General features: G+C 35.5%; 1 long non-coding RNA gene across 1 annotated transcript in view; it reads right to left on the reverse strand.

Annotated features, from left to right (window-relative positions):
• Positions 1-225: 225 nt before the first annotated feature.
• LOC145662931 (uncharacterized) overlaps positions 226-21,047 on the reverse strand; it is a 169,185-nt gene continuing 148,363 nt past the window's right edge. Inside the window, exon 3 of the long non-coding RNA XR_014127126.1 lies at positions 226-1,289. This is a non-coding gene — a long non-coding RNA (uncharacterized LOC145662931). The remainder of the gene's footprint in view (positions 1,290-21,047) is intronic.

A 21,047-nucleotide genomic window follows, 5' to 3' on the forward strand; every position in this document is an offset into this window, starting at 1 on the left:
AATAACATAGTAGGCCGAGGGGGAAGTCGAATTGTGATGGTAATCAAGATGGCGGAAGTCTTGAAAGCCACCATCTTGAAATCATGTCAAGATTTTTAAATGGGAATATAGTCTTGTGGCACTCATTTTAGGCTAGAATTGAAAGACAAACACAATGGTGAAATCGGTTTGTTGATATCTTTATTTGTTCAAAAGTTACAGGCATTTTAAATTGCTAATTTTACCTGTCACGCATGGCGGAGCACGTGCTCTACGTGGCCCCCATCCCAAGTTATGCACAAGGTAAGTCGTTCAACCCAATTGTCCATGACCCTCAAAAAAGTTTCTGGTGAAATATCGGCACGGGCTGCAAATATGCGTTCTTCCAGGTGTTCAAGATCCCGGATCTTTTCGGCGTATACCTTTGCCTTTAGATGACCCAATAGATAAAAATCCAAGGGCGTCAGATCTGGTGATCGTGCTGGCCATTCAATGATACCACGTCGCCTAATCCAACGTCCAGGAAATTGTTAATCCAGATAGGTACGGACCGGTAATCCGTAATGCGGAGGGGCACCATCCTGCTGGAAAAAGGGTGGAAATGTGCCGTCCTCGGACAATATGGAAGGGAGGATGAGATCCTGCAAGATATCCAAATACCGTTTAGCAGTGAGGGTACCAGGATTGATGAATGGACCAATTAATTTTATGCTCCATAGACCACACCACACCATTAATCTGCCTGTACGTACCATTTTGCAAGGGTCAACACACTGAGGATTTGTCGGGGACCAATAAGGACAATTTTGCTTATTAACTTCCTCAGTGACATAAAAATTGGCCTTATCGGAAAATAAAATTTGTGTGGAATGTGGGATCCGTTTGCAATTGTGTAAGGGCCCAGTCGCAAAATTCCACACGACGATCAGGGTCATCTTCAGATAGATGATGTTGAAGTTGCAATTTATTAAGGATGCCACTTGCTTTTCTGTAAGATACGTCTGACGGATGTACGGCTGAAGCCACATTCCATGGACAGACGAGGATACTGCGATGTGGTGATGTAGCAAATGATGCCAGCCCTGCTACTGATGTGGCTTCATCTGTTTCGGTCGTGGGTCTTTCACACCTGGGTTTATCTGCTATGGAACCAGTATCCATGAACTTCTGGAACAGTTGGGCGACACTAACATGGGACACAGGATGTCGATCTGGGTGCAAGCATTGAATTCAGCTGCTACAGCCCTTGCACCCCTCCATCCCATGCCTGATCAACTCCTTCCTCTCTGCTCTCGTTAGCGGCATTTCACCTGCAACAACACAAACAGTACGGTAAAATTAGTAATTTGAAATGCTTCTAACTTTTGAACACATTAAGATATCAACAAACCGATTTATTCTGCGGCGAATAATATAGTGGACACCTAATAGCAAATGAACATAAACATTAATAGGGAACAAACGAGTATATACATACTTCTGTATTATCTGTCACAAAGGAAAACGTTTGTTTTTCGCGAGATAGTATCTCTTTCCCCTTATTATGAGAATGAAATTAGTATACACACCCTTCTAGCATAGTGTTTTAAAGGCTCAATTCCTAACAATTTCTCTTTGCAGATCACACAAGATACTATAGACATACGTATCATAAAACTTAATACCAAAAGAAAATGAAACTACATTTTCTCACACCTTATAACTTATGGTTATTCGCGATATATTTACGGAGTACATGAGTCAAGACACACTCTGTTCCGTGGCTTATTGGATCACTAAAGACTCGCACCGGATCACCAAAGTTCGGTGTTCGAATCTTCGTTGCTCTTTGCTCTTATTTTTTATTGATCAGATAAGTGAACAACAAAAAGAAAAATGTTATATTTAGGTGTGATTCGACGTTCTGTTAATTTTTCTACTAATAAAAGGAAAAAGTAGACTTTTATAAATATAAACGCTATTCACTACTTCATTATCCACGGTTTGGACTGCAAGAAATGAATATATGTTCCTGCCAAAGTAAAATGTATTTTTACACAATTTGCTTTTTAGTATGTCTTTATAATTTTAAAAGAATCTATTGCGGTAAACAAAACAAAACAAGTGACCTGAGCGGGAATAGATCTGTTTACCCTCTAATTTAGAGTCCGCCTTCTTACCTATTACACCACAGAAACGTTGCTTGAAACAGAAACGATAGATTGAGTTCTATGTGGAGAGACTGAAAGTACATTACATCAAATCTTTTTTTCTTGTTTTATTTTTCGTGAATTCACTTTGTGTTTCTCGTACAATACATGAAACAACAAATACATTTTACGCTATGTTGTCCAGGAATACTATTTTAACTGATCAGAAGATAGGAAGCTAGTGGTGAAATGATATGGGGTAATATGTAGTATTTTATTTTCATACCATCGATAGCAACAAGAGGCAGACGATACTGATCCCGAACAATCATCCCGCTGAAAACATGCATATGATTGTTTGGCAGATAGTACCTGTCAGGTATAAGACCTACACATATTGCATTGTATTGCACAGTGCTCTACATAATTAATAGTTTATATCTCACCTGTAAATTTTAGAAGTATATGGCCCCCTCTTATATATCGATACCGAAAATTTATCACTGTTTGATTCGTAGTAAATTATATGGTGTCCACTACAAGTAACGAAATAGAGAAAGGGCCAAAACATACGAATTTCTTACTACAAGTCTACCGGTTGCATAACTAGTCTTAGGTATTTAATATATTACATAAAATTATAACAATTAAAAAGTATGCGAGGTAACAACAACAAAGCAACTATATATTGTACAACATAATACATTAAAAAATTGGGGCGGTTTGGATAAGTAGTACAGATGTACTACAAATAATGGAGGCAATATGAGGATGGGTGCTGTGTCAGTCATTGACACTGCCGCCCCAACACTTTTTCATTCCGCAAAGAAATGAATCTTTAGAAAAACAGTCTCTTCAACATAGAATTTTATCTCAACTAAGAAAAATTACTTCTAAAAATATTAGAGCGTAGTGCTACGGAAAGATATGAAATCATGCGCCATAGGTTCAAATCCTTGTCAAGTTAAACGAGATTTTTTTTTTTAATTTTTGGTTTTCTAGATAAGATTCAATACAATCATTTTTACACTAGGAGAAACGACTAGCAAAATTTTCCTTACTTCTTTGACACAAACAAGTAAGAAAACTTTTAGTCTGCGGAAAATAATATAGTGTATGTCTAATAGCAAATGGACATAAACATCAAGGAAACACACGAGTATATACAACTGTGTATTATCTGTCACAAACGAAAATTTATGTTTTTTTGTGACATAGTATCTCTTTCCGTTTATTATGAGAATGAAATTTGTATGCGTAACTTTTAATCACCTCGCGATTTAATTAAATGTTTTAAAGTCTCAATTCCTAACAAGATGAATAAATACGCGATCTTTCTCTTTACAGTTCACAGAGGATGCTATAGAAATATAATAAAACTTAATAAAATGAAGAAAATAAAACTATATTCTTTCACATTTTATAACTTACATTTATTCGTCACATATTTACGGAGTACATGAGTCTAGATACGCACTGTTCCGTGACTCATTTGATCCCTACAAGACTCGCACCCACATGTTCGGTTTTCGAATCTTTGTTGCACTTTTCTCTAGCTTTTATTGATCAGATAAGAGAACAGCAAAAGAAAAATATGATTAAAAATTTAGGATTGATTCGACTTCTGTAATACTTTTTTTGACTAGTGAAGAGGAAGAAGTAGGATTTTACAAATATACCATTCTAGATTTTTATATTAATAAAAGCTATGAATAATTTACAACCGAAAACTAAATTGAGTTCTCTTCAATTATAGTTCGTAAATAACTATGGTCAACGAGGTGGATTTCAGTTATTTCGTGTAGTAAACACATTGGCTTCCACCATCTTTATTTCTTGAACTAAACATAACTAAAACAATTTTTTCTTTAGAAATAAAATACTCATCTTTAGTTCTAAAGAAAACAGAGAGAATGGTTCAAAATGTCACTGTGCCATTACACTTCGGTACACAAAGAATAAAAAGAAATGAATACATTTATAAGTGAAAATGCGGAAGACAATGTGGCGAACATTGTGCACAATTCTATAGAGTGTCTACAAATTCCCATTACTCCTTGATAAATGCTAATGTAAGTTTTCCAGTTACCGGTTTATAAATGCTAATGAAAGGTTTTCTATTGTTTCAGATTGTGTAAACGATGTCTGATACTTTCAGTTATGTTATTGAAGAATATGTTATTGGAAGTTGCTGAGTGCATGAGAGAAACCACACAATTAAGACACTGGCAAAAATGCGTAGAAACTTTTGGACAAGGTTTCAACGAGATCCTCCCCCGAAACAAACACTTTTGCTACGGGAACGAAACTATTCGCCACAGGAACTGTGAAAGATTAGGAAAGAAGTTGCAGACCGTCCACACAATCAGAAACCACCACAGATTGTGAATCACCAGCCGTTCCTGGACATGTAGCAGAACTGGTTTGTTCCTCTCTTGGAGGAACAATCAATCAAAGAGACCAGCTGTGATAGTGCGTTAGGTGGATCATAAAGGGCATCATTCCGCAAAACTGTTACGATACTACTGTTCAACGGACAGAAGATGTGAGACAAGATTTAACTCAAATTACACCTGCAATGCTCCTCAAAATGTCGCACCAAACTTGGCGGAGTATTATGATGTTTACCCTTGGTGCATGGAGTCTTTGGTTCGATCCCAGCTCGTGCCAAGTGAACTTTATGGTGGACAAACACCGTGAAAGAATTCACTGTATAGTTAAAATGTATTCGGTGTAATTACTGTATTATAGAATATATTGTAATAATATTGATATTTACAAGCGAAAACAAAGAAGTCAATAACTCTGGACTACTAATTTGATATACAAAACAACACGTATCCACAATCCAATAATACACAGTCATTACATCAAATGTATAAAATTAATCGCATTAGTAGTTTATCGTGGGCTCTTGTCCTACCACTGAAAATTTAGACTGTTCTTTTGTCCGGTGGGCCTTTGTTCTACTCCCAGTGAAACGAAATACTTAACTCGTTGACTGATGCAAGAGCTCATGGACGACTCTGGTCGACAACGTGGGTAATATTTCAGTTGGTGGTGACGCGGTGGCTTAGTAGAAGTTGCGTGTTTGCTGCCCATGAGATAGTACGTCTTTCGCTGTTGCACCATCCAGCGTATTACCGTGCGAGTGGCATTGAATGCGCCTAGTGTGCTCTGTTTTTGATTGGAATTTACTCTTTACTTGTTGCTAATATTCTTCAACCTGTGGTGACCAGTGTGCTTTATTTAGAATTACAACATGCATATCATTAAAATTAGGATTCCGTGCGATACCCGACCGTCTCGCCACAATCAAAATCAATGATTTTGTTCAGGACACGTGTCAGTTAAAGGAAGAACACATACTAAGTTTCGAGTTGGATATTTATCGTAAATGTGTATATATTAAGTTATTGTCTGACTTGTTGTGTGTGTGAAAAAATGTTAGAGCACATGGTGATAGTGTTAATTTTCAAGACGACAGTAAAACATACCCAGTGATCTTAGAATTATCTGATAAGCCTTTAATCCACGTGCAAGTACCAAATTTCACAATAGTAAATCCCCACGTTAAGCGGGTTTGCATATCTAGGCTCCTAACTATGAAAAAATTTACGATCACTCCAACCCCAATCATTTCACAGATTCAACCTGTTGCATATAAGTTATTAGGACATAAAATTGAATATAGATTATACGAAAAAGGTACGTATACGAAAAAAAGTACGATGCGGAACACACGCGCAACATAATTCAAGTACAAAATGCAAGTTACGTAAAGATAAACGAAAAAGAAAGAAGAGAAGTTAGATTATCCTAAAGAAATGGTCAATACATATTTTCTACACTATACCAAGTTACATTATTTATATTATTAATATTATTATTTATTATTACTACTACTACTACTACTACTACTATTATTATTATTATTACTATTACTATTATTATTATTATTATTATTATTATTATTATTATTATTATTATTATTATTATTATTATTATTATTATTATTATTATTATTATTATATGCCCAAGCTATACTGTGCATAAATGTCGGAAGTCTTACAAAATTTCTTTGTCCATCCGTTCGTCTGTCTGTCTACAGATATTAAGCAGTAGCGGTAAGAGATATCTAGATGCAATTGTTTGCAGTCGATTCAGCTTCCGAAGGATAGGTTTCACCTCCACCATTAATTTGTTCTATTTAAACCGAAAGGGGTTAAAATTAGTCATTTCCGGTTTCAATGTTTACCGTCATAGAAGAAAAACGGTAATAGATAGCAAGAAGTGGTTTTCTGCAATCAATCCAATATCTCACGGGTGCATATCGCCGCCACAAAACTCCTCCAAAAATGGAAGGGTTGGATTTACTATTAGTTCGGTTTCAATACTGATTTTCCTATAGCAAAAACGGTAAGAGATATCAAGTTGCAGTTTTATTGCAATCGATTCAGATTACTGTGAATATGTTCTATAGTACTGGGTAAAACCGGAAGTGGTTTAAATTTACTACTACTTCCGGTTTCAATAGTAATTTTTATTGAGCAGAAACTGTAAACGATATCGAGGTGCAGTTTTCTACAATCGATTAAGCTTCCGAAGATTAGGTTCTATCCCCACTCTTAACCATCTATTCAATCCGGAATTGGTTCGAATTAACGATTTCCGGTTTCAATCCTTATCGTTATAGCTATAGATGCAGTAGTTTCAGTTTGAGTATTGAATTCTCAAACTTTGTGTGTCTATTCTAGTTTCACACTAAAACAAAACTTAGCTGTTGCTTTAAAATATTTACAATAATATAGGTTTCCCATTCCATACTTGATGTTTGTCTGTGTTATTAAAGGAACTTATTTAGGCGCTTAAATGTTTTGTTAGGATGCTATATTGTCTGAAGATAAGCCATATATTAAACAATCGACTTGTACAAAATGACATACCTGAGGATAAATTCTTACGTGTAGTTTTCGACAAAATAAAGGAAAAACAATTTTTAAGACGGTAAAGATATTATCGTTCGTTAGCGATAATAATAATTAATAATTATATTTTGCATGGGCAGATTATGTATCTATTTAAATATGTATTGTGCACTGTGTGTATATATGAAAATACAATATTTTCTACTAACAGTAACATATTTCGATTTCTTTGTGCTTTAATAGATTGTAAGCCCCCTCCCAAGAAAATGAGAGTCAAAACAAATTATCATCGTAAATAGTATGAAAGCAAAGAAAAAAATACGAATATTTAATTATCTGAATAATCAGTGCACCATAAATCTCAAAATAAACTAATGATTTCCTCAAGTTCGTCCATTCTGCGCCTTGATTGTAGCAGCCTGTTTTGTCTATAATTTTATTACTATTTTGCGTCGAACCATTCGAAAACAGGTAAACTCTTATTCAAGTAACATAATTGTTAATCGTAAGCCAATGTTTAATTAAGTGTTGAAATATACAAACTTGATCATGAAAACCGACTTCAGTCAGTACATAGCACAGGTTTACAGTAACGGATCGTCTGCTTTTTTTCCTAGTGGGGTAAACTTTTTCTGTCGCGTCTCGCTCTACGGCATAAATATGAGAATCTTCGGTTCTATTCGCGTGAGTGGTACTAGCAACAGAAGTTTTAACAACAAATATGAACATTTTACAACACAAAATACATAAAAGCAACAATAACCAACAGTTTCCATCTCACGCCCTGTATATATCCCTTCCGCCATCACAATACGTATATACTGACTGACGAATAGAAAATTAATTTTGTCTCCTGCATATTCCAGAACTCAGTAGAGTCGTGTTATTTCGTCATAAAGACTAGGCTTCCCCCCACTACCATCTATAATGGCCTCTTTCTCAGGCAGACGGCTTTTATGAGCAGTGACGACCGTTTGATGCCCTTCTAATGGACACACGGCGTATGTAATCTGTCATCTATGCATAACAGTTGCAACATTTCGCACGTTCACAATACCCTCTCACTATCTACTACCTCGTACCCTTTCACTTTTTTCTTGTTTCTTCTCAAATAAACAAAATCTCAAAAAGCATACGTACAGATAGCATGGTGTAAATAAACTAAAGGGAAATCGTATGAATAACTTCGCATTATCTCTATATTCAAACAGCAGTTTCTCTAGTTTCTCTTGACCAACTGTAATTTTTCCTATGAATCTCTCTCTCTCTCTCTCTCTCTCTCTCTCTCTTTCTTTCTTTTCTTTTTTTATCAAGTAATTTTCTTATTGTACTTTCATTTGTACCTTGATAATACGATGGAACTTCTCCAGTTTGTGTTCAATGGTTTATGTGATGTTGGAATTTATTCATGAGCAAGATCCTATGACAAAGTTATTCCACAAAGTAAAGATAAAAGACCTTTAAACTTATATGTGCTGCAATTCATACCTACAATGGCATTCACATACATCCGTTTATTCACTCCTGGTACTAAATTACACATGAAATTACACATGAATAAAGACCACTTTTCACATGTAATACAACATACATTTTAGTCCCTAATATATTACTGGTATGATTTATAGATATGAAAGGGTAGGAAAATATAAGGGTGGAACCAAAGGGGAGCAGAGCGGTAATCAGAATTCTGTTTTTCGAAAGAAGCACATTCCGAAGAAATTTTCCAGGAAATTGCTATGATGTATGAGAAAGATGTTTCGACGATGACGTCAGAAAACATAAGTATCTGCAATTGGAAAGTGGGTAGAGGTTGGTGGAAATGGAGTCGCCTATTCCTGGTTGATCCAAGTCGGCGGTCATTAGTGTTGTTTGGCGGGGGGTATCACCAGACGTTGAACGTAGTGTAATGTGCCATTACAGGTAATGAAATTTTTGTTTGGAGGGGTCCAATAATTTTTGAACGCACTGTGCTACTTTATTTTTCAAACTATAACTTCGGTCCATGTAGTGTATTCACTCGTTTTTTATCCAAACCAAAATTAATATAGAAGCTTTGAATAATTTAGTAGGAATCATATTTTGGGGGAATAATATCTTTATTTATACATTTTTTAAATTATGAATCCCGTATATGGACATTTCAGATGGACAAGCATCGAAATTGTTATCTTAACCTTAGAAATACTAAGGGGAGGTCAATTTTGCCCACGCGTCTTTTTTTGTTCAATTTGAATACCTTAAAATGCTTTACGGATTCTAATTTTTTTTTGTTATTGTTACTTTTGATTAGAAGATCATTTTGGAATTTTTCCACCTATGTTTAAAACAGTGTGATTTTATATATAAAAAAATATACATGTTGCGCGGGCTAATTTGACCCCTCCTTGGTCATAGGTGCTACCCATTGTTTTATTTTTCGATGATTTCTTAATTTTGATTTTTTATGTCCAAAATTTAATTCTTTTAAACTATATTGAATTTTCCTTTATATAAACACTTAGCCTTACATAGAGCCAGCCCTAAAATACCATGATATCTTTCTGATTGGATAAGATAACCAAATGGTCATGAAAGTAAGTATCGCTTTTATATAAAGTGATACATTACTTACAATATCACAATGGACCGATACTATACTTCCATTGAGTTAGCTGATGAATTATACACCAACAACAATCTGACAGTCGTTGGAACTCTTCAACTGAATAGGAAAGGCATACCAAATGAACTGAAGGACACTAGAGATCGTGCAGAACATTCGTCAAAGTTTGCGTTCACTGACCCTTCTACCGGTAAACCACCTGTTACGTAGTGTCATATATTGCTTCGAAAAAAACACTACGAAACATACTTATGCTTTCCATCCAGCATAACGACGATCAAGTGAACCCAAGTGAATCCAACAAACCTGATATAATTATTTACTATAATGAAACAAAGGGTGGGGTGGACATCATTGACCAAATGGTTCGACAGTATTCATCGAAGCGGGGAACAAGAAGATGGCCTCTCTCGCTTTTTTTACACACTCGTGGATGTTGCTGCTCTAAATAGCTACACACTATTTCTACTAAATTTCCCCGAATGGAATAGCAACAAAATGGAAAGAAGACGACTGTTTCTGCTACAACTTGGGGAATCTCTTTTAAAACCGTACATTGAAGAACGGGTCTTGAACATAGACGGCCTCAAAAAGCCAGTAGTATCAGCAATGGAAAGCGTTCTGGGAAGGAATGTCCGTCCTAAAGAATTTAGGAAAAGAATTGCCCCAACTGAGCTTCCTTCAAGGAAACGTTGTGATCTGTGTGTTCGGGAAACTCAGACCAAGAAAGAGAAGGACAATCTCAAGAAAGTAAAAACGAGATGTGAACGGTGTGAACATTTTATTTGTGAATCCCATTGTACCCATAAGATCTTGTGTTTGAAATGTGATGCTGGTGATGACACATAGAAATAACTTTTCTTATTTGTAACACATACACACACAACAGTGCATATGTAAAAGGCCTAAGGGCAAAATCTAGAAAAGACCACTGTGTTTACGTCTAGAATACACAATATAAAATATATATATTGATCCTTTGTTATGTAGTGAGAAAGACTAATAGATAAATGTTCAGAAGTACGCCAAAAGTATGAATGGGACAGCATATAAACGAGAGTAACTTACATCTCAATAATTTTAAATTTTTGCCTAACCTTATATAACCTGAACTTTATATTTTAATAAATAAAACAAGCATTTTCGTATAATATATCAGTGATTTCACGCATTTTTGGTATATATACACTACCAGTGCTGGAAATATTCTCGGTTTTGAAATTTGTTCAACAGTTTAACCATGAGTCAATAAATAAGGTCTGCAAATTACTTAAATCGAACGCGGGCAAATTTGACCCCCCGTTGGTACTTCATGTAGCTGTCGCGAGCATGGTCTTTCTAGGGTTAATGCAATACGAAAACATAGGTCCACTATTGGACAGAAATTATTGAAGTTATCCACCAATCTGATTTTTTAGCAGAACAATTTAAACCCCCTTCGTCCCTCTAAGATACCCATATCCTACCAAGATTCGGTTTTATCTAGTTTTTGCTATTTTTCATTCATTTTATAATTTTTCGCCGCCAAAACACTCTTTTCTGATTGAACTATTTTCTGACGCTCTCATATCAAGGCGCGAGAATTCTCATTCTAGAACCAGAAACGAACCACTCAACAGCAGACTCCTTCTGCTCTTGCTAAAAGTGAAATTTGGACAAAAAAAAGCGGCATTATTAAGATAAAATCATTTACACAAATAAACCTGTTGGAAGTAGAAGGGAGCCCGAAACAGTAAAATTCAACAGTGAAACAGACTGAAAACTGTAAGATACAGAATCCGACTCAGGGATACCATGTTGCTGTATATGAATAGTAATGGCCAGGATGCATGATAGTGAGTGATTTTCAAATGAAGATTTAGTGAACTCAACGTTTAAAATCTCCTTTTTACCTCTCCCAAGAATTCAGTTTAAGATTACGTCAGGCCTGTCTTAGTATAGTTTATATTTGTGTATGCAGTAATTGTGATTTTTTTTATTATTACTAACATGGCGGTATACGATTTCTTGATAGTTAGGGTAATTATCATTATGGTAGTGTAAACAAAAGAAAGGGACTCTTATTTACTCCTAAGTTGACCAAGCTCCCAATCAAAATGGGTTAAACGATTTTTTAGGGTTGTTTTTCTTCAGGAAAGCGACCCTCACAATTAGCAGTGTTGATAGGTCTTTTCAGTGAAATTAATAGTACCTTGGAAACATGATTTAGGTTGCAGAAGGGCTACTTGACCCTGATCATTTCGTCTTCCCTTTCCCAGTTCATAGAGCCAATTGGTGATTTTAGATAATCTTATTTCGTTTATATATATAGTTGAGTGATGTGAAAGTATATGTATTAGCTGATGTGATAGTATATGTATTAGCATGTATAGTTATATATATCAGTATTTAGTTTCTTGGGTATGTGGAATGTAATGTGCAAGTGTAGATTTTAAAAGTAATGTGCGAGTGAAGGTATGAAATATTCATCGATGGACAGTGTTGTTTCTTTATTTATCTTTTTGGTCTGTCATATGAAATAAATTACTCTATAGTAAAGAATTTCGTAATAGTTCGTACCATAATTACCTAATACATGACTTATAATGAAAAATAATAGTGCAAAACATGATTAACAGTGCACAGATTATTCAGTTGTTCACGGATTGTGTTTATATTACTAGCGCCACCGCGTCTGAATTTAGTATTCTCCGTTGCTAATGTTCTGTTACTCAAATACTTAGTGATCTGGTCAATACGAAAATGACCCCTTTTTCACTATAAATAATAAGTAAACATTAGTTTAGGCCCATAAGAATTGATTTCCAAATAACTCACATCGCAAGCTACCTTTCTGGAAGAGCACGGTTATTTATATAACGTCGTAATCAAAATATTAATAATAATAATTTTCGCGTTTCCACTTAACTCGAAGTTTTGCCCATATGATATTGTTTTTGTTGCCAGGCAGAATTTACGAGTCCTCTTTATTCGTTGCTTGCTGCGAGCAATTGCATTGGTGACATTTTCTGATATATAGTTGCATGCTATTTAGAACATTGAACTTTCATTGCATACAAAATAAATTTCGAAGCCGTGAAGTGAATTATAGCGTAGTTGGTTACGAAACAAAATTCATATTCGGGGCCGCGGTGGCTCAGTGGTAGGGCATTCACCTCTAGTGCTTGGGGTCCCGGGTTCGATCCAAGCCCCCGCCAAGTGAACTTTGTGGTGGACAAACACCGTGTGCGTGGGTTTTCTCAGGGTTCTCCCGTTTCCTCCCACTTTCTTCATTCCACCATTTCATTCATTACTCTTCATCACCGTCTCTTTAGCCTAACCGGCATACCGGACGTAAAACTCAAAGATTTCAAAATTCATATTCAGTGCAGGATCACACGTGTTAATTAATGGATCATGGTAATTGATGATTTTAATAAAATTAATTAGACTGCTTTGAACATTCTTGGGCTTAACGAGAAAGTATAGGGTGTCTAAAAATAAATTGACGTAGTAGAGAAAAGTAAATAAATAAATGAATACGTGAATAATGATAATATTATTAGTATATATATATATATATATATATATATATATATATATATATATATATATATATATATATATATAGGTATTGATTGTTTGTTTAAAATGGTAACTCTGAATGTGAAAGTTGTTGTAGTTGTTTGGGCCCAAGAGTATTATCGATATCTTTAGCTTCATCCATATCTATATATTTTGTGTTTACGTGCCTGCCTTGTACATTGAATGTCTACTATTTAAATAGAATATTTGAAAATATGAATTTTATCTTTATGCGCGGAAAATTACTTGAATTTATATATATATATGCGATATATCGGATTTGAGATGGAAAGTGTTGCAACCGTAAAATTCATTTTGTCGGGGTTAATAGTTTGAAAAATTGAATAATTAATGAATATAGATATATGTTGAGATATAAATATGTGTTGAATATGAATATAATATTGAAGTAAAATGTATAATATTGAATTGAGTAAATTAATATATGTGTAAAGGGTCTTGGTACCTTACCCCGAATAGTTATTGGTTGCCACGGTCACGAAATATCCGATAAATATAAAAGTGTAAATGTTAAAAATATCGCCGCATGTTGTATATTCTTTTCAAACTGTGTGATATTCTCTAATAACAGATGTAAGAACTAACATTATTAGTACTACACTAACCGTATGTAGCATGGGTTCAAGGCAGGTTAGCGTAACTCTAATTTATTTCTAAATCTATCCTCAGACCAGTAAACTGAAATCCCACTGCATGAATTACATTTGATTCCTTCCCTCCTGTACAAATCCTAAATCTTAACCAGTGTTTTTACCTTTATAATCGTGTTCTCACCGACGAAAATCCTTCTGGACTTGGATAATTCTCGTTCTTCCATAAGTTGTGCAAATTTAACAATAAATGTGATTATCTAAAAGTACAAGGTGATAGTGACTCAAACCTAGTTAAGGAATTAGTAAATCAATCGCAATGACCAAAGAGGTAAATTAGTCGCAGTGATGGTAGAGACGAAACTTTGCCCTTGTTATCCAAAAGTGGGAGAAATGCACTCCTAAGTATATCTACAGACATAATATATATCGGTTACAATTAATAACCAAATTTCATGTGTGTATACGAGAAGTAAAGTGAAATGTTTGGAAACCGGAAAAGGGTGCTTTGATATTTAGTCTGATATTAATGCTCATCGCTAACTACAAGACAGGACTCGTAAATTTACTTAAAATCTTCATATATGAGTAAAGACTCATTTAAATCTTCATATAAAGTTTTTTTCCTTTTCCTTCTTTTCCTTTATTCGGCTATGATCTTGTAAAATAAAAACATTTTCTTTGTACCATATGTTCCAAAAATTTAAGGGAAAATATATATATATATATATATATATATATATATATATATATATATATATATATATCCTAATATAAAATGGTCTTTTAATCTTTCTGTTAATATATATATATATATATATATATATATATATATATATATATATATATATATATATATATATATATATATATATATATACAGGAGTAGACAAAAAATCTAAAAACACTTCATGGACACGTAAGTTTGGCCCTTCACTCTACAACACGTGTTGCGGATGCCGACTTTTTTTTGTTTTCAGTGTGTCATGTGGACCTTCCTCTTCCGTCAGAAGTAACCAGTTCACCTCTGACTGTCGTGGTGTGAAAGTGGTGCGGTAAAATGGGCGACCTGACAGACTTCCAAAGAGGCATGATTGTTGGTGCCCGTCTGCTTCTAGCTTTAGTAGCAGAATCGAACTTCACCTTGTTTCCAACAACAGGTCGTGCTTATGTATGGAGAACACCGTCGCTCCCAACTGTAAAGCATGGGGGTGGTTCTGTTACAGTATGGGCAGTGATATCCTGGTTTTCTGGAGGTCCCATCATAGCCCTAATGATGAATGCTAAGGCGTATGAGGCCATTTTGGGGTACCAGGTTCTACCCATGGTCCAAATATTCTTCCCTCATGGTGATGGCATCCACCAAGATGATTTGGCACCCTGTCACGCTGCAAAAACGGTGAAATCATGGTTTGAGGAGCATGGCCAAGAGCTATCACTCCTTCCCTGGGTCCCACAATCACCAGATCTGAACATCATTGAGCCATTGTTGTCTGAGTTAGAAAGGCGTGTTCGGTCTCATTACCCTCCACCAGCATCCCTTAAGGAACTGGAGCATGTTTCGGAGGAACAATGGTACAAAATTCCACACACCACGATTCAGGAACTGTATACGTCCATTCCACGTCGGATCCAAGCTGTTTTGGACGCAAAAGGAGGCTCCACACCATACTAGGTATGTTTTCACACTTTTACAAACGTTTTAAATTTTTTGTCTTACCCCTATATATATATATATATATATATATATATATATATATATATATATATATATATATATATATATATATATATATATATGTCACCAAAAACTCTATTGTTCAAATTCATATGTAGATCGATATAGTCATACGTATGTTGATTGCATGTTCATAATAATTTGTGTCTAATTTTAAAATAGATATAATAAATGTTTGCCAAATTGTAGTTAGATAGTTTCTTTTACATTGTTTTCATCCATGTCGATACGCTGTCCTATATGTCGATACGCTGTCTAAGTGATTCCTACCAGACATCTTCTCATTCTTCCTTTTATAGCCTGGGGACGGTGAATGCCTAATATTATTAGCGTCCCTGACTCTACCCTATATGTCGAAACATGCAGCGTACATTCATTGAGAATTTTGCGCTTTAAACTCATTGGCGTCTAATTTTTAATAAGAACATATTTCTTCCGAATGCGCCCCAGCGTACATCTGTTAACGTTTTATCTAATGTTAATCCATCTCTTGTTCCTTATTTTCAACTAAACGCTTAATGTGTTTGAAAAGTTGTTTTGTTGAACACCACTTTCGTTTTAACTTGATTTCTTGCTTGTCAAATAATCGACCATATCTTGCAGATATCTGTTGTTATTTACAAAGAAAAATATATCATCAGCGAAACGAAAGTGGTTCAGACGTTTCCCTTTATATTTATCCCTTCACTCTCTCACTCGAGATATCAAAACACACACACACACTTAAGTTCATTTGTGAAAAAGGCTGGGAGAAATAGTATTATCCTGACGTACTGTTCTCTCATTCTGTACGTTATACTCTTTCTATAGTTAAACAGTTGGACATATGCCGTAGCTTATTTAGGAGGGTGAATCAGAAAGTAATATCTCCAAGGTGATACTTTTTTTTTCAGTGTAAAGCTTGCAATGTCAACTACAAATAATGACACCATTTTTCAACATAGTCCCTATTACGGGCAACACACTTGCGCCAACGCGAATCAAGGTTTTTCATGTCGTCGGCGAATAATTGTGCTCGTTGCTGGTGACACCATTACCGAACTGCTTCTACCAGCTCCGTGTCACAACTGTAGGTTCGCCCTCAAGGTGATCCTTAAGTTTGGGAAAGAGCTGAAAGTTGCATTGCGCAAGATTCGGACTATAGGCAGGATGAGGCAGAATATCCGTGATCCTCAGGCGCTGCAATGCTTCCTAATTTTCGTTCAGGTGTGTGAACGAGTATTCTCGTGGTGCGAAATTGTCTGTTCATCATTGCAAGTGCGTTGCAATCTGGCCCGTAGTCGGTTTAGGGTGTCAACGTAGCGATCTGAGTTTATTGCCTGACCGTTCCGCAGAAATCCAGTTTGCACGACACCATCCCATCCCAGAATGGGTCAAAACAGTCTACCAGCAGATGGGACAACTTTGATTTTTTTTTTGGGCGAGGGAGAGGACGTGTTGCGGTACTCCATCGACTGACAGTGCTGACGTCAACACAGTTCTCGCAGTAGATAGCAGTCATAAGGGGATGAATATTCGGCTCACAACTTTCCGCAGTCAGAAAATCAATGATAGCCCGCTGTTTCAACCAGATGTCACTACTGGATGCCATGGATTGCTCCATTACTCTGGGATGAGAAGAGATATGAAGGTGAAACAAGACACATTTTATAGCTTGAACATCAGTACATTAACGATAAACACTTCAGAATGTTTACAGTACTATTTGCCAAGTAGTGGACTTTAAAGTATTATTTTCTCAATGACCCTCGTATAAACATTATCTATAACTTTTATATAATCTTCTTCGACACCACTTGCCTTAAGAGTGTGAATAACCGCCGAGGTCTTCACGAAATCGAAATTTTTTTCCTAGTCAAGGAGCGCAGTACACAAGAGTAACTCACACTCATTTGAGCATTCTATTAGTTTTCTCATCACTTGAATATGATCTACGTGTGCTGTAACACTTCTAAATGCCTTTTTTTTAGTTTGGTGAAGTTTAAATTTATCTAATAGAAACGTCAGCACTTTCGAAAAAAAAACTGTAAAGTTTTTAAGTTCGTAATATATCTTGTGATCTTTGCCTGCAGCGTATAATCATGGTACTTCTCCAATTTTAGAAAACTAAATTATTTTAGAAAACTGGTAATCATTTTGTATAAAACTATGCTTAGATTTACCGGTTCTTCGTGAATTTACTTTATTACGTCTAATAAGTTCATCTCCTGGTGCCTTCCCTCGTTTCATTCTTCTTATGTCGAATTGAACTTCCTCTTACATCACTGAGTATCTTTGTTTCTTTCTCTTGGCTTTCTTTCACTTCCGGTTCATAGCTTGGATGTAATTTGTTGTTGAATCTTCTTCAGCATTTCTCCACGGTTTTTAGTGTCTGTGCCATCTTCTTCTTCACCCCTCCGATTTATTTCAGTCCATTGCTTTACCTTCTTAAGGCCAATGTTGTAATCAATTATTTCTTGTATGACACTGATGTTAAACTTTCTTATACCTTCCGAAATGTATTTCCGTATTACTTTACGAAGTTACACACACTATTTTAGATGCTGTACTGCCATTATTACCCTTCCTTTCTTTATCACATGTCATGTTTCTTAGAAATTATCTTTTCATGTATCTTCTCGTAATACTTCCTACCTTCGTACCTGTATTCATTACAATGTTTGTGATCTCCCCGTTAGCTTCTGAAATGTTCATGCTCTCTTTGAGTATAGCAAAGCAGTTTTTCAGTCCCAGTTGAAATACCTTACGCTGCTCTTGAAGGATCTTCCTTTCTTCATACGTTTCTGTTCTCTTACAAGCTTTCTCATTTTCAGAGGTGAAGTTTGCACCAAACTATTCGACTGTTATTTTCTGTGTTGAACTTCTTCAGAGTATTTGAGTCTTCAACAATATACCTTCTGTTTGAAATCATATAATCCGTTTTGCTTGTTCGTCCACTTGAACGTAACCATGTCAATATTTTGAGGATCTTTTCCTAGAGGAAACTGAAAATGTAAGTCTTCTGAGCTTCGACAAATTCTACTAAGAGGTTTGTCCTTTTGTCACTTCGTTGACTTCTTTTTGGTTTTTCGTTTGTTTCCTTTTGTCCTACTCTGATCTTGAAATCTTCCATGATAACGTTTACGTAATTATGTTCTCTGTTATTAAAATATCTAATTTCTTAGTCTTTAATTTCTTGCGCTCCCTCTCCTGAATGGAGTGTTGTGGAAGCCTGCAAAAGGTGTTTAATATTTCAGAGGAAGTAGGTACTAAGAATCAATTGAAGATTTGTGGAACCTGCTGCATCTACCACCAAATATCTTACCGGTACCTTCCAATTGTGCAGGCTGGAACTTTTTATTAGACACTGAAACTTAAAAGTTTAACTAATGCTAGGAAGGCAGACAGCGATTTTTCTCAAAAATGTAGGAACGTCTTTCACCAGTTATGACAAGATAAACCAGGGCTCTTACACTCTGGAAGTTGAATTTTGAATGGGCAAGGCAATGTTCAAAATCTCATGGAGGCAGAGGATCCTAAGAATACTTAGAGTTGCAGACTACTTTGTGTTTAAAACTCACCAGTGCTACGCATAATGCGTAATTTCTGCCATTAAAAGGAAGAGGGCTAGGGAAGATTAACTGGAATATAAGTTGATTCAGTGATTCAGCGAAATACGAAAAGAAGAAGACGAATTAATCAAGGTGAAGTACGTTCATCTATCCTCGTACAGAGAATCAGAATGTAACAAACTGGTGGTGTGGATTTTTTATCAACGAAAAACTTAAGAACTGGATGTCCTGTAAAAACATGTAGTAATCCAGTCTACTAATAAAACTTGTCATCAAACTCTCCCGTATATAACCAAAGTGCTTGAAAAATTTTCTTCTGATTTAGGTTTTGGTTTCGAAAAGAATAATACAAGTCTAATTTAATACATAATCTTATAAGTTTTGGCGTAAATTATCTAGGTGCCAGACTCGTATTTTCCGTCGCTACTATGATCTGGCACCCAGTAATCTTCGAGCCCTGTCCATGAGAATAAAAATGGGTCAACTATATATCGGAAAATCAACTAAGCTTAGAGTAGCCTATATGGGGGGATGTTGTCCCCATAAGATCCGCCACTGTTAGTGAATGAGACATATACACGAAGGTGGAGACTGATTTATTAGATGGTCGAATAACAACTTAGAAGGCAGCTGACTTATTTAAGGTGAGTGGACAAAAATCATCCAGAAGCATTTGTATACGCGACGTATCACAACAATTGGGTTTTCTTTCAATCATTTGTCAAGAACCAAAGCAAGGGACCTTTCTGTCCAAGTAAATCAAGGGGAGAGGAGCTGTCTGACTTCCACTTATTTCCCTTCATAAAGTTGTATGTAAAAGGCAATCACTTCCCAGATATGATACGCTGACTACTGAAGTACAGTCATGGCCAGTGGCGTATTTACGATTTTGTTTCGGGGGGAAAGTTGCTAGCTTTTGGGAGGGGCTTTGCCTGAAAATGTAAAAAATCTGCAAGATATTTCATATACTTTACTATAGTAAATAAGATTTCGTGGGGCTTAATATCGCAATTCCCCTAAATACGCCACTGGTCATGGCTCTAGCCACAACCTGAGTATTGCAAAACAAGTGTCCACATTTGCACGAAACAATGACTGAATTGTATGGCTCTGAATGAATTTAGTAGAAGAGTGCTAAAATGTGTGTGCCCATTGTAAATATGTTAGGATACAGTTTAAACGGACGCCTCTCGCACAGAAATACGACTTCAAGTATTATGATGTTTAATTGATTTGTGTTGCTACAGCTAAATAAGAGAGGAAAAACAATGATGTCATATTAAGATGGTTCTTTACAGATAATACTCGTTTTGCATGGATTAATCTTTTGCCATGGTTCAAGGGATAAAATTCGCTGTACTGTTTACTTTTCTGTATCTCAAAAACTTGCGGTCGGAAGATTGTAATTGTGCGTCCTAATTACATTAGTCTCGTGTCAAAATATTATTATTAATATTCCAGAATAAAGTTATTTACTCACCCTTTTTACCCGTGTCAATGGAAAAGTTATATTCATTTGCATCTTTGTTGTTCTTGAGTCATTGTTGTTCTTGAGTCATCATCAAAGACTAGGATTAGTTAGTGTATTTATTACTAGAATATCAGAATTATAATTTAGCTCATTATAAAAACAATTTAGGTAGTTTATTTGCGCTACCATAAGGAAGTAAACTAACATTTTTATATTTTCTTTCCTGTTACTAAGAAAAGATTATAAACGGAGATTTCAGCATTTGTCATTTCTCAAAGAATAATATGTTCTTTTGTGGAATGACATATGAAATGACAAATAATATGTTCACTTGCATTCATTAAATAATAATATAATAAAAAGACATGTGTTACATATAGTATCACGATAGGTTTAGAGGTAAACATGAACAACTCTGAGGATTGCCCCAAGTGAGTTTTGATTTAGCGACAGAGAAAGACGAATCTTCAT

Source organism: Thermobia domestica, chromosome 10, assembly GCF_964235325.1.
Source record: "Thermobia domestica chromosome 10, izTheDome1.hap1.1, whole genome shotgun sequence".
In the NCBI taxonomy this organism is placed as follows: domain Eukaryota; kingdom Metazoa; phylum Arthropoda; class Insecta; order Zygentoma; family Lepismatidae; genus Thermobia; species Thermobia domestica.